The sequence below is a fragment of the Phyllobates terribilis genome, unplaced genomic scaffold (genome assembly GCF_046119375.1).
Source record: "Phyllobates terribilis strain yellow unplaced genomic scaffold, ASM4611937v1 Scaffold_11__3_contigs__length_659146591, whole genome shotgun sequence".
NCBI lineage: Eukaryota > Metazoa > Chordata > Amphibia > Anura > Dendrobatidae > Phyllobates > Phyllobates terribilis.
In genome coordinates this window covers 393,814,949-393,828,016 of record NW_027362771.1, presented here as the reverse complement: position 1 = coordinate 393,828,016, position 13,068 = coordinate 393,814,949, and positions in this window count along the sequence as shown.

The window sequence follows — 13,068 nt, the reverse complement described above, 5'->3', positions numbered from 1 at the left end:
TCATGAGCAAACTGTAGACGAGCCTTGACATGACGCTTTGAAAGTAAAGGTACCTTACGGGCTCGTCTGGAACGGAGACCATTGCAGTGGAGTACGTTACTTATGGTATTGACTGAAACCAATGTCCCCACTGCCATGAGATCTTCCCGGAGCTCCTTCCTTGTTGTCCTTGGGTTAGCCTTGACTCTTCGGACAAGCCTGGCCTCGGCACGGGAGGACACTTTCAAAGGCTGTCCTGGCCGTGGAAGGCTAACAGTAGTTCCATAAGCCTTCCACTTACGGATGATGCTCCCAACAGTGGAGACAGGTAGGCCCAACTCCTTGGAAAGGGTTTTGTACCCCTTGCCAGCCTTGTGACCCTCCATGATCTTGTCTCTGATGGCCTTGGAATGCTCCTTTGTCTTTCCCATGTTGACCATGTCTGAGTGCTGTTCACAAGTTTGGGGAGGGTCTTAAATAGTCAGAAAAGGCTGGCAAAAGAGATCTTTAATCCACACATGTGAAGCTCATTATTCTTGGTGCCTGAACTACTTCTTAATACTTTAGGGGGACCAAACAGAATTCTTGTGGTTTGAGGGGTTGAATAATAAATGACACTCTGAATTAACTTTTTACGTTTTTAAAAAAAAAAAAAAAAAAAAAAAAAATTTGCTGCAGTGCATTTCCCACTTCCAGGCTGATCTACAGGACAAATGTCACAATGCCAAGTTAATTCCGCATGTGTCAACCAGCTAAATCTGCAGGGGGTTGAATACTACTTGTAGGCACTGTATATAATGACTAGGTGTGTGTAGAGATGAAGGGGTTATGATAGTAAACCACAAGTATATTATGTGTGTTGAGTGATGACCGCTAGGCACAGACATTGCTAATTGAACATCAGTTCAATAAAAGATCTGGAATAAGACCAAAACTCAAGTCTCTCTTAAGTGTACACCAGTTTGCTTTGGTCAGATATTTAATATAATCTTTGGAAGTTTCAGACATATTATAGTCTCTATGCTCAATTATATTGGCTGCCAGAGCTGCTAACAGCCGATCGGAGGCGGTTCTGGGTGTCAGACTTTCACAGATCTAATTTCGATGACCTGATAGGTCATCAATATCACAGTAGTGGAAAAACCCTTTTGTTCTGAATGACCTTTTGATAACATACTATAAATATTCTTTATTTTAACATACTGCATGCATTATATTATAATTTTATATAAAAAAAATAGTATTTTATAAGAAAAAATAATAAAGGGTTGTTAGAGTTGATTAACAAAACCTGCCTAATCCCAGTGATAAACACTTTTATGCCAAACTCTTAAGTTTTCTACTGAACAGATATTGATCTAATCAGTATAAGTTGTTTACTGATGGATAAAACAGAGCTCTATTGCTCTGTATGTCACATTCTACTTTTACCATTAGGTGTTTCTCAATTTGCATTTCCCAACAAAATTGTATAAATTAAGGCTATGTGCCCACGTAGCAGATTTGATGCAGAGCGTTTTTGCCTCTCTCTGGCAGAAAAAAACGCATGCAGATTTACATGCGTTTTTTTCTGCCAGAGAGAAGCGTTTTTTCAGCGTTTTCATATGCGTTTTTTCAAGCAGTTTTCCAAGCGATTTTGAGCATCACTTGGAAAAGTGCTTGACAAGTTGGTCACACAATATAAATCCATGCAATCGGCATGGATTTATAATGTGTGAACAACTGATGCTTTAAATGCAGCATCTATAGTAAAAAAAAACAAACAAACAAAAAAAAAAACCTGTATACTCACCTCTCCGGCGGCCCCCAGTCTGCTCCCGGCAGCGATCCTCTCTCTTCGTCGTCCCGCAGTGTACTGTCAGGACCTGCGGTGACGTCATTTAGTCAGCTGATGGTCACGCGACCATCACCTGACCGCCGACGTCAGCGGTCGCGTGACCATCAGGTGACTAAATGACGTCACCACAGGTCCTGACAGTACACTGCGGGACGACGAAGAGAGAGGACATGGCCGGGAGCAGATCGGGGGCCGCCGGAGAGGTGAATATACAGTTTTTTTTTTTTTTTTTTTAACTTTTTTATTTCTTTTTTTCACCACGTGGTAGCCCGGATGAAGAGGAGTTGTAGTCTCCTCTTCATCCCGGGTACCACACGCACCGCGATTACGCTGCAAATTCACGGCCATTGATTTAATTGAAAGGCAGCAAATTCACATATACCTGCGGGTTTGCTGTGTTTCAATGTTCCTCAATGGCCGCGAATTTGCAGCGTAATCGCGGTAGAAATGGTCATTCTGTGTTGTACAACACATCCGAATTCACATTGCTTTGCATGGCAGACTGTTTTACAAGCGTTTTTGCAGCCATAAAAACGCCGCAAAAACGCTACAAAAACGCTACGTGGGCACTTAACCTAAAACCTATACAAAGCTCTGAATGACTACAATTGCCATACTAATTGGACCATCCATTTCTTATAAATAGTTACCATTGGTGACAATTTGTAAAGGTCCCCATAAGGTCAATTCACAGTCTTAGATTATCATAAACTGGCACTCTTAGGAATGCTCGTTCATGATAATCATGCAGACTAAACATGCTGCCAATCAAAACATTCATTCCTTGGGTGATATAATATTTTGGGCTGCACAAAAAATAATCATTCTCAGCAGTAAATTGGTCTATGTAAACAGTACCCTTCTCTACCAAGAACAATGGCAGCCTATGTGCATAGAACAATCCAGTACAGATCATTTCTGAAGCCAGGTCACAAGCTATTAAACGACTTCCAACCCGCAAACAAGTGACTGATTGGGGTCGTTTAATGCTGCCAGTCTTCTACATATTAGATAGCTTTCGGTCAAACAATCGAACAACTCCCTAACACACAAGAATACTCTGTTCAGCTAAACGCACCAGTGTTCAATTCGAGATTCCTCTGATAACTGTTTATCTCCAGTTATATCATAAGGAACAGTTACTGAAAATCCAATGTGCCAACCTTCCTCTCCTGTAACAGTTTGATGGCCACCACACACAATAGACTGTTGGCTGATCTCACCGATTTGGTTGATCAGCCTTTATTCTGAAGTTGGTGGGGGAGCCTTTAGTATCTTGATCTATAAATGGGAAATTTTAGTGTTTACATTTATTTGCATTTCAAAACATCATTCTGAACAGGGGTCCAGACGCTATTGGATTCCACACAGTAAATATTCAAAGCCATAGTATTTTTATGCAGTTTCCTTTTAAGTGCATGGTGCTACTGCTACTACTATACACAAGGTTTTCTGAGCAAAAGTGCTAATATTTAGGTATATTTGAAAATTATTTTCCTTTTTCGGCATCCTTGAAGATTGATGTATCAGAAGTCTTTGTTTTTATTTCAAATAATATTAACACTATTGTAGTTAGAAAAGCTTTGCTATTGCAAGCATGGCAGGGGCAGACATATCATTCGTGCAACTACACAGGGCCCGAGTGGTAAGGGGGCCCATTTGTACCTCCAAAGCAGGTGAAGTTGTGCATTATGATGAGCTATTGGACTGCAAAGGACGCATTTAATGTTCTTGCACATCGGCCCTCTACTGTCTGTGTTCGCCAGTGAAGCATGGTGTTGGCAGCATATGTTTGTGATATAATCATATATTCTATTGAGCCTAATGGCTAATATAAATCAGACCACTTCTATTTGCTAACAGTTTTACATTTTTACTATTCAAATTATTGGTACTATAAAGTGAAAAAAATGGAGCTGAAAAGCAAAATCAAGATGTGACAATGAAGACAGAATGAAAAATGAAAAGTATAAAAGATCTATGCATAGCTATAGACATGATTACAGCAAACTCACATCCCAGGAATATACTGTACATGGGTCTAAATTGATGCTATACAACAAAACAAAGTGCTTCTAGGGCTATTGTTATTTTAGTATTTTTTTTTACCTAAAATCAATGAAGAAAAGTAAAGAAAATAAATGAAAATGTTTAAAAAAGCTACAGTACTGTTGTTGTATGTGCACTCACTTCACCACCTATATTCAGGCTGCAGAAACACACCATTGACGAAGGATCGGAGCAACCGAATTGTTTAACACTAATCAAGCAGCTACACTTATCAGATTTTATGTGTAATATCCTACTAGATTATTTTTGAAATCCTATTCACACAATATAGCCAACAAATGGGACTAAAAAGGATCCATTCCATACACACTCTGACTTTGTTGCAAACTTCAAACCTATATAAGAAGGAAATACCAAAAATCATCAAATGTAATAGCCTACAAATATAAAGACAGATGTAAACCAACAAAAACTAGATTCAAAAATTAGGCAAAAACAATGTTTTACAAATCACTTTCTTTATTAATTGATATGATAAAAACATAGAACACAAAAGGAAAAAAAAAGGGGGAAAAGGAAAAAGAGGGGTGGGAGGGAAATAAAAAGGGGGAAGGGGGATGTATGCACAAGGTGTATGCAATATTGCATACATATATTGTATATACACTATTGTTCAAAAGTTTGGGGTCATTTAGAAATTTCATTATTTTTGAAAGAAAAGCAAATTTTTTTTTTCAATGAAGCTAACATTAAATGAATCAGAAATACACTCTATACATTGTTAATCTGGTAAATGACTATTCTAGCTGCAAACGTCTTGTTTTTATTGCAATATCTACATAGGTATATAGAGCCCCATTTGCAACAACCACCACTCCAGTGTTTTAATGTTACATTGTGTTTGCTAACTGTGTAAGAAGGCTAATGGATGTTTAGAAAACCCTAGAAAACCCTTGCACAAGTATTTTAGCCCAGCTGAAAACAGTTCGGCTGATTTGAGAAGCAATAAAATTGACCTTCCTTTGAGCTAGTTGAGAATCTGGAGCATTACATTTGTTTGTTCCATGAAACTCTCAAAATGGCCAGAAAAAGAGAACTTTCATGTGAAACTCGACAGGCTATTCTTGTTCTTAGAAATGAAGACTATTCCATGCGAGAAATTGCCAAGAAACTGAAGATTTCCTACAACAGTGTGTACTACTCCCTTCAGAAGAGAGCACAAACAGGCTCTAACCAGAGTAGAAAGAGAAGTGGGAGGCCCCGCTGCACAACTGAGCAACAAGACAAGTACATTAGAGTCTCTAGTTTGAGAAATCGAAGCCTCACAGCTCCTCAACTGATAGCTTCATTAAATAGTACACACAAAACACCAGTGTCAACGTCTACAGTGAAGAGGCGACTCAGGGATGATGGCCTTCAGGGCAAAGTGGCAAAGAAAAAGCCATCTCTGAGACTGGCTAATAAAAGGAAAAGATTAATATGGGCAAAAGAACACAGACATTGGACAGAGGAAGATTGGAAAAAAGTTTTATGGACAGACGAATCAAAGTTTGAGGTGTTTGGATCACACAGAAGAACATTTGTGAGATGCAGAACAACTGAAAAGATACTGGAAGAGTGCCTGACGCCATCTGTCAAGCATGGTGGAGGTAATGTGATGGTCTGGGGTTGCTTTGATGCTGGTAAAGTGGGAGATTTGTACAAGGTAAATGGGATTTTGAATAAGGAAGGCTATCACTCCATTTTGCAACGCCATGCCATACCCTGTGGACAGCGTTTGATTGGAGCCATTTTCATCCTACAACAGGACAATGACCCAAAGCACACCTCCAAATTATGCATGAACTATTTAGGGAAGAAGCAGGCAACTGGTATTCTATCTGTAATGGAGTTGCCAGCGCAGTCATCAGATCTCAACCCCATTGAGCTGTTGTGGGAGTAGCTTGACTGTATGGTACGCAAAAAGTGCCCATCAAGCTAATCCAACTTGTGGGAGGGGCTTCAGGAAGCATGGGGGGAAATTTACCTCAGATTACCTCAGCAAATTAACAGCTAGAATGCCAAAGGTCTGCAATGCTAGAATTGCTGCAAAGGGAGCATTCTTTGACAAAAGCAAAGCGTGAAGGAGAAAATTATTCTTTCAAATAAAAAACATTATTTCTAACCTTGTAAATGTCTGGACTATATTTTCTATTCATTTTGCAACTCATTTGATAAATAAAAGTATGAGTTTTCATGGAAAACACAAAATTGTCTGGGTGACCCCAAACTTTTGAAAGGTAGTGTGTGTATATATATATATATGTATATATATATATATATATATATATATATATATATATATACAGGGTGGTCCAAAAGTAGGTAGACAGAAAGTGTAATAAGGTTATGAAGGGGGAGATTTATCAAACATGGTTTAAAGTGAAACTGGCTCAGTTGCCCTTAGCAACCAGATTCCACTTTTCATTCCTCACAGACTCTTTGGAAAGTGAAAGATGGAATCTGATTGGTTGCTAAGGGCAACTGAGCCAGTTTCACAGATCTAGTTTTCACAGATAGATCTCCCCCAAATCTGTTTTCTTTTCAGATAATTCAGATAACACATAATGGCAAATAATTTAAATACAGATCAAAGAAAATGGATTTTAACAGAGTATTGGAAATCTCAAAATGCTGAAACCGTTAAAGCAAATTGGGTTGAAATATTTGGTACTCAAGCCCCAATGAGACAAACTATTTACCGCACTCGTGACAAATTCAATGCCACTGGCTCAATCCTTAATGCTCCAAAAACTGGTCGACCCGAAACAGTCTGTACAGAAGATAATAAACAACTTGTTGCTGAAACATTTGTTCAGAGTCCAAAAAAGTCCACAGAAGAGCCTCTTTGGAATTGGGAATTTCACGAGCTTCTATCATGCGAATCCTGAAATCTATTGGGTGGAAAGCTTATCGTCCACGTCTAATTCATGGTTTATTGGAGGATGATCCAGACAGGAGGCTGCAATTTAGTGAGATTATGCTTAATGAAATTGAAGAAAATCCAGTAATTTTAGATAACATTATGTGGAGTGATGAAGCTTTTTTCAAATTATCCGGCCATATTAACAGACATAATTGTATTTACTGGTATAATGAGAACATGCATTTAACATTAGAGCAACAACTAAATGAGCCTGGTGTCAATGTTTGCGGTGGTATTTCAAGTTTTGGTGTTTTAGGACCAATATTTTTTGATGGAACAGTCACAGGAGATAAGTATCTCGAAATTCTAATGAATCAAGTTGTTCCCCAGTTACAGCAACAGCCTAATTCAAATGACCTTTATTTCCAACAAGATGGGGCCCCTCCACAATATTCAGGAGTAGTCCGCGAGTATCTTGATGAAACATTTCCTAATAAATGGATTGGCCGAAGAGGCCCACTTGATTGGCCGGCACATTCACCAGACGTGACCCCAATGGATTTTTTCTTTTTGGGAGTACTCAAGGGCAAAGTTTATAGTCGAAAACCAAAAAGTGTCAGTGATTTGAAAAATTACATAAGAGATGCATTTCAAGAAATTAATACCCAAAGAGACTTGTGCAAAAAAGTTTGTCAAAGCATAAGAGGCAGACTTCAAAGCTGTGCAAATTGTAATGGAAAACAGTTTGAGCACCTGCGTTGATAAAATTTAAGGGCTTTTGTATTATTGTTCAGAATAAAATTTAATTGTCAATGTTATGCTTGTGTTAGTAAATATAATTTTATATATAAATCAAAATAAATGTTATTTTATGTTCACCTACTTTTGGACCACCCTGTATATATATATATATATATATATATATATATGTAAATATATATATATATATATATATATATATACTGTGTGTATATATATGCACACTGTGCAAACAAAAATAATTATATAAGAATGATAATCAAATGGCCAAAACATTAGTGACACAATAATGTACCACACAAAAAGTCACATTTCATGTAAATATATAATATAATAAAGAAAGTGCACAGTACAACAATACATAGTCAATAAATAGCAGGATATTAATAAATAAATACATTATTTTTAGAATAGTTAGATATAGCACAGTGGAAAAATGTATGGCACCCATAGAAGAAAATGAAAATCTGATAAAGCCATTCAGAATGCTGAAGGTGTTAGAATCACTATGCTGACCATTAGAAGCACATCACAACCCCCTCCACCACTTCCATGGGCGTTTCGCTATCGTTTCATCAGGGAGTGAGGTGGAGGGGAAGTGGCAGGTTTAAATAGGGCAACAGCTGTGAATATTTAACAATCAAGGACGTCACATTATCGAGCGCTGCTAGACCGCACGTGACTTGAGTATCATGTCTGCAGCCAGTGGAAAGAGATGACTAGCATCAGCTCTAAATTTTGTCCTATTCTTCAACAGGATCCCACATTACTTAAATTTTTAACAAAACGACCACTTTTAATGGCCAAACACAATAAAACATTGCGTAATATATTGGTGCATAGTCACCATGTACCTCCTACTTCTACATACATTTTTGGCCCCAAAGGCCCCAAGTGGGGCACATGGAGTTGTGAGAACGGTAAAGCCTGCAGATACATTGAAAAACAGATACTTTTCAGAACTCTATATGTGAACAAAATTACAAGATATTACATTTCATTACTTGTAGGATGTCTCTGGTAATTTATCAGGCTACCTGCCCTTGTGTTCTTATCTATGTTGGCATGACAACTCGTGAACTGAGAGTGCGCATTTTGACAATATGGGTACTATTGCCAAATTGAAACCCATAGCTAGAGACTTTTTCATCCTCATCAATGACAGGAATGAACAACATTTTTTTTATTAAAAAAGAAAAAAACAAACACTGTAGATGTAGGTACCGTATATACAGTTTATCACAAAAGTGAGTACACCCCTCACATTTTTGTAAATATTTTATTATATCTTTTCATGGGACAACACTGAAGATATGACACTTTGATACAAGCTAAAGTAGTCAGTGTACAGCTTGTATAGGTGTGTTGTGTTATTTAGAGGACACACCAAATTTACACTGCTATACAAGCTGTACACTGACTACTTTAGCTTGTATCAAAGTGTCATATATCTTCAGTGTTGTCCCATGAAAAGATATAATAAAGTAATTCCGAAAATGTTAGGAGTGTACTCACTTTTGTGATATAATGTATATATGGTACATACATCTCTAGTGTTTGTTTTTTTCTGATTTAATATATTTTTTTTATTCATTTCTTTTTTCATATTTCTTATTTTATTATATTTAGTTTCTCTCTATCTGGTCTTAATTTACTATTTTGTATTAAAAATAATTAATTTATTTGTTACTACCCTGTTATTTATTGACTATGTATTGCTGCATAGTGCACTTTCTTTATTATATTATATATGTACATGAAATGTGATTTTTTTTGTATGGTGCAATATTGTGTCACAAATGTTTTGGCCATTTGATTATCATCTTTATTAATATAATAATTTTTATGTTTGCACAGTGTATATAGGTATATAAACATATATATATATATATATACTATTGATATATTGCATACACCTTGCACATCCATCCCTCTTCCCCCTTTTTCTTTCCTTCCCACCCCCCATCTTTCCCTTTACCCATTTTATATGATACATTTACGTAAATAAACATTTTCTATTTTGAAGAGGTGCTTAATAAAATAAAATATATTTTTTTCCGGCTATGTCATTATTATTAGTCACTCATTGTACATAAATGGCAGCATTGTAACATACAAAAGATTCTATAGAAAAAAATTTAAATATAATATAATCTATGATCTGTGCTACAAATGAGATCTTAACTCACACAAGCACACAATCTGTAATTATAGATTATAATGATAATTCTCAGAAATCCCCGAGACAATGCATTGCATGGATTTAGAATTTTTTTGTATGTCTCAAAATATCTTGAATGCTCATAACTTGAATATCTCGGAAGTTCTTTTCTACGGCACAAAGCATTGTTCTGTACATTGTCTAATAACAGGCTCAATCCCTTTCTTTACTGCTATGGATCTGTCTTAAACTATTTTGCTTTAGAAAACATAGAGTTAATGACTAAAGAATGGAGTTCTCATAATCAATATAGTCCTCAAGGTCTATTGATTGAAATTGCCCGCTTATTTTGCTGCTAAGATTTTCAGTCTATTCAAAACAAAGACACCCTTGGGGACTATTAGGTAAATAGACATTTAAGACTTTTTTTGCAGCTATGAAAGTAGTTAATTATTATTTGTGCTTAAAAAGTCTTGATTTGCACAAAGTGAAACTCATGGTTAAAGGTGCGCAGTGATTTCCTTCCAGCAGCCTCCATTGTGTTTACAGTGGAATAATGATCTTGAGTAAAAGACATTAGACACAATACAATTTATACATTGAACACAGCAAATGTAAAACATATCCAATAGTGTGTGTATGGCTGTGCTGTACAATTGTTTTGTCAGGTAAATATTTTAATCCATTTGTCTGGCTGCTGCTCAATTGAAGAATGGGTTGGACAACACTGAGCAGTATTGCAAGATTATAGGGTCATTAAATCTGTAAATCTGGGCATTAAATTATATCCTATTTATATGAATTTGTGGGTTAATGGAAACAGCATTTTTCACCTGCAATCTCAGCTTTAATAATGGCTAGCAATGGCAAAAATACAATATTTTATATAAAGATATATATATATAAAAAAATATACCTATATACATAAATATATTATTGACTATATATATATATATATATATATATATCTTTCTCTCTCTGTTTATATGTCTAGATGGATGGATATATACCGTATATATCTATCCATCTGTACATATATATGTATATCTATATATATATATAGATATATATATATATATATATAATATATATATATGAAACATTGTATTATTGCCTTTGCTAGCTATTACTAAAACTGAGATTTTAGGTAGAAATGCCATTTCCTTTATCCCGTAAATTTATATAAATAGGATATAGTTTCACACCCAGATTTACCGATTTATATACATCCATATATATTCATATATATAGATATATATATGAAAAAAATATATATATATATTTATATTTTTGTACTATTGCCATTGCTAGACATTGCTAAAACTGAGATTGCAGGTGAAAAATGCTATTTCCATTAACCCGTAAATAACTCAGAAATATTTGAAGTAATTTTTTTTGTATATTATTTACTATATTATATTATCTTACGTTGAAAAGGAGAAATCTGCAATTATATCAGTGACAGAATACTATAGCACACATTTTTAAAATACTTTAAATGTAAAGATATCAAATCTGATTATTAAATCAGAAATAGAAGCAGGCAGGCAGTCAGCACATGGATACATATGCAGAAATCAACACATAGGGACACAGGCGTACACAGATGCATAGACACAGACATAAGCACATGCACACAGACACAATCAATCACATATACACATATACACACAAAATCAATAAGACTGATTAGTTCTGGAGATGCTTGTCCATCAGTAAGATTTGACTCGATTGTAAAATGTAGTATCAGGTGATTCAGATATGACTTTTTTTTTTTTTTTTACTCATGCTTTGATGGTCAAGCATTCCACATCCTCATAAGGATATACATTTTTTATGTGTCTCGTTCCTCTTCAAGGGATCATTTTTGGACGTCAAATTAGTTCTAGGAAAATTGGAATTCATTTTTAAACATCTGGGATTCTGCCGGCATGCGGGAACAGAGAGGTGATCTTTGATGCAGTTCAACATAAGTGAAAGATATTTTATCACTGCTGAATGTGCCTCTGTATTTGCCTTGGATATATGGCTTTGTCAGTATTGTGAAAGAGGAAAAAAAAATCAATGCTGCACTAAACCTCAGGCAGTCTGAGCCAACATGGTCAGCACGGTGTGAGCAAGGGAAATGGCAGGGGGAAGAAATTGACTGCTCAGCAATAGCATGGCACTGTGGAGAACACTGCTTTGGGCTAATAAAAGCTCGCAATTACCCATGGAAATCTAAAGCTTGGAGGGCATTTAAAACAATTGGGAGTAATGCTCATGTCCGTCAGAATCTATACTATTTTCTTAGTCTATATCAGTTTTTTTCTTTACAGAGACCCTCTAAAGTGAATCTACTCATGACTTTCCTTAATTAATCCCTTTTGATATCTATACTCTTCATTGTGATTAAATTAAAGTTTTACAATATACCTATCCAGCACACATAAGAGCTAGTTACCACTCAATGATGGATATATTATTCACAATGATTTTGAGCCACTGTAGTCACCAAATCCGCAGGGACCAGGCAGTTATTGCAACTTCTTGAATCTGAGGTGATCCCAGACGATAAACCCTCTGAATGCTATAGTTAATAGCAACCATGGCATCTACGATGTTTGATAGAGGTAGCAAATTCTCTCTGTTGGACAATTAGTACCCCATAATGTGATTGTGACATATTAATGGGTTGTTATAACAGCCAGAAGCCTAATAAAAGCCACCAGATCTGCTTTGGGTGAAAATTCACAGGCATGGCTTAATAGATTGCTTGTCCAAAGCCATATAGACGCGATCAAAAGATCCTCTGGATCAACAAGTTAGGTTATGGGTTGAACTAGATGGACTTAGTCTTCCTTCAACCTTAAAAACTATGTTACTATGTTACTGTGCTTAGTTCTCAAGTGGGGCCAAAAATTCAGTTAGGTTGAATCAATAAAATGTAATAAAATCCGTACCTGCCAAAAAGAAAAAAAACATAAAAATATATACACAAATAAAAAATATATGTTGTTGGAAAAAAAGCATAAAAACAAGGGCAGAAATTGTCACGCCCTTCCTGCAGTGCAAATCCCAGCATGATACACAGAAAAAACAGTTCCCTATGACATTAATAATAATGATAACAATAATCATCATCATCATCGTAATAGAAAATTAAAATGTCTATGGCTGTCATGCTCAATATATTTGGACAGCTCCTGCTTTCGCAATATTAATGATATTGCATAGGCAAATTGCTATTAAAATAACATTCTACAGATTCTTAAAATTACCTCCTAATATTTCTTTAACAATCTTTTTGTATACCACAATGTTAATGCTTTTATAAACAGTCCATAAAGTAGCGGTCCTGCAGTGACTATATGAAAAAAACCTGTATATGTTCACGTCAACATCTAATATTTTTTCAGATGACTATGATAAAATTAA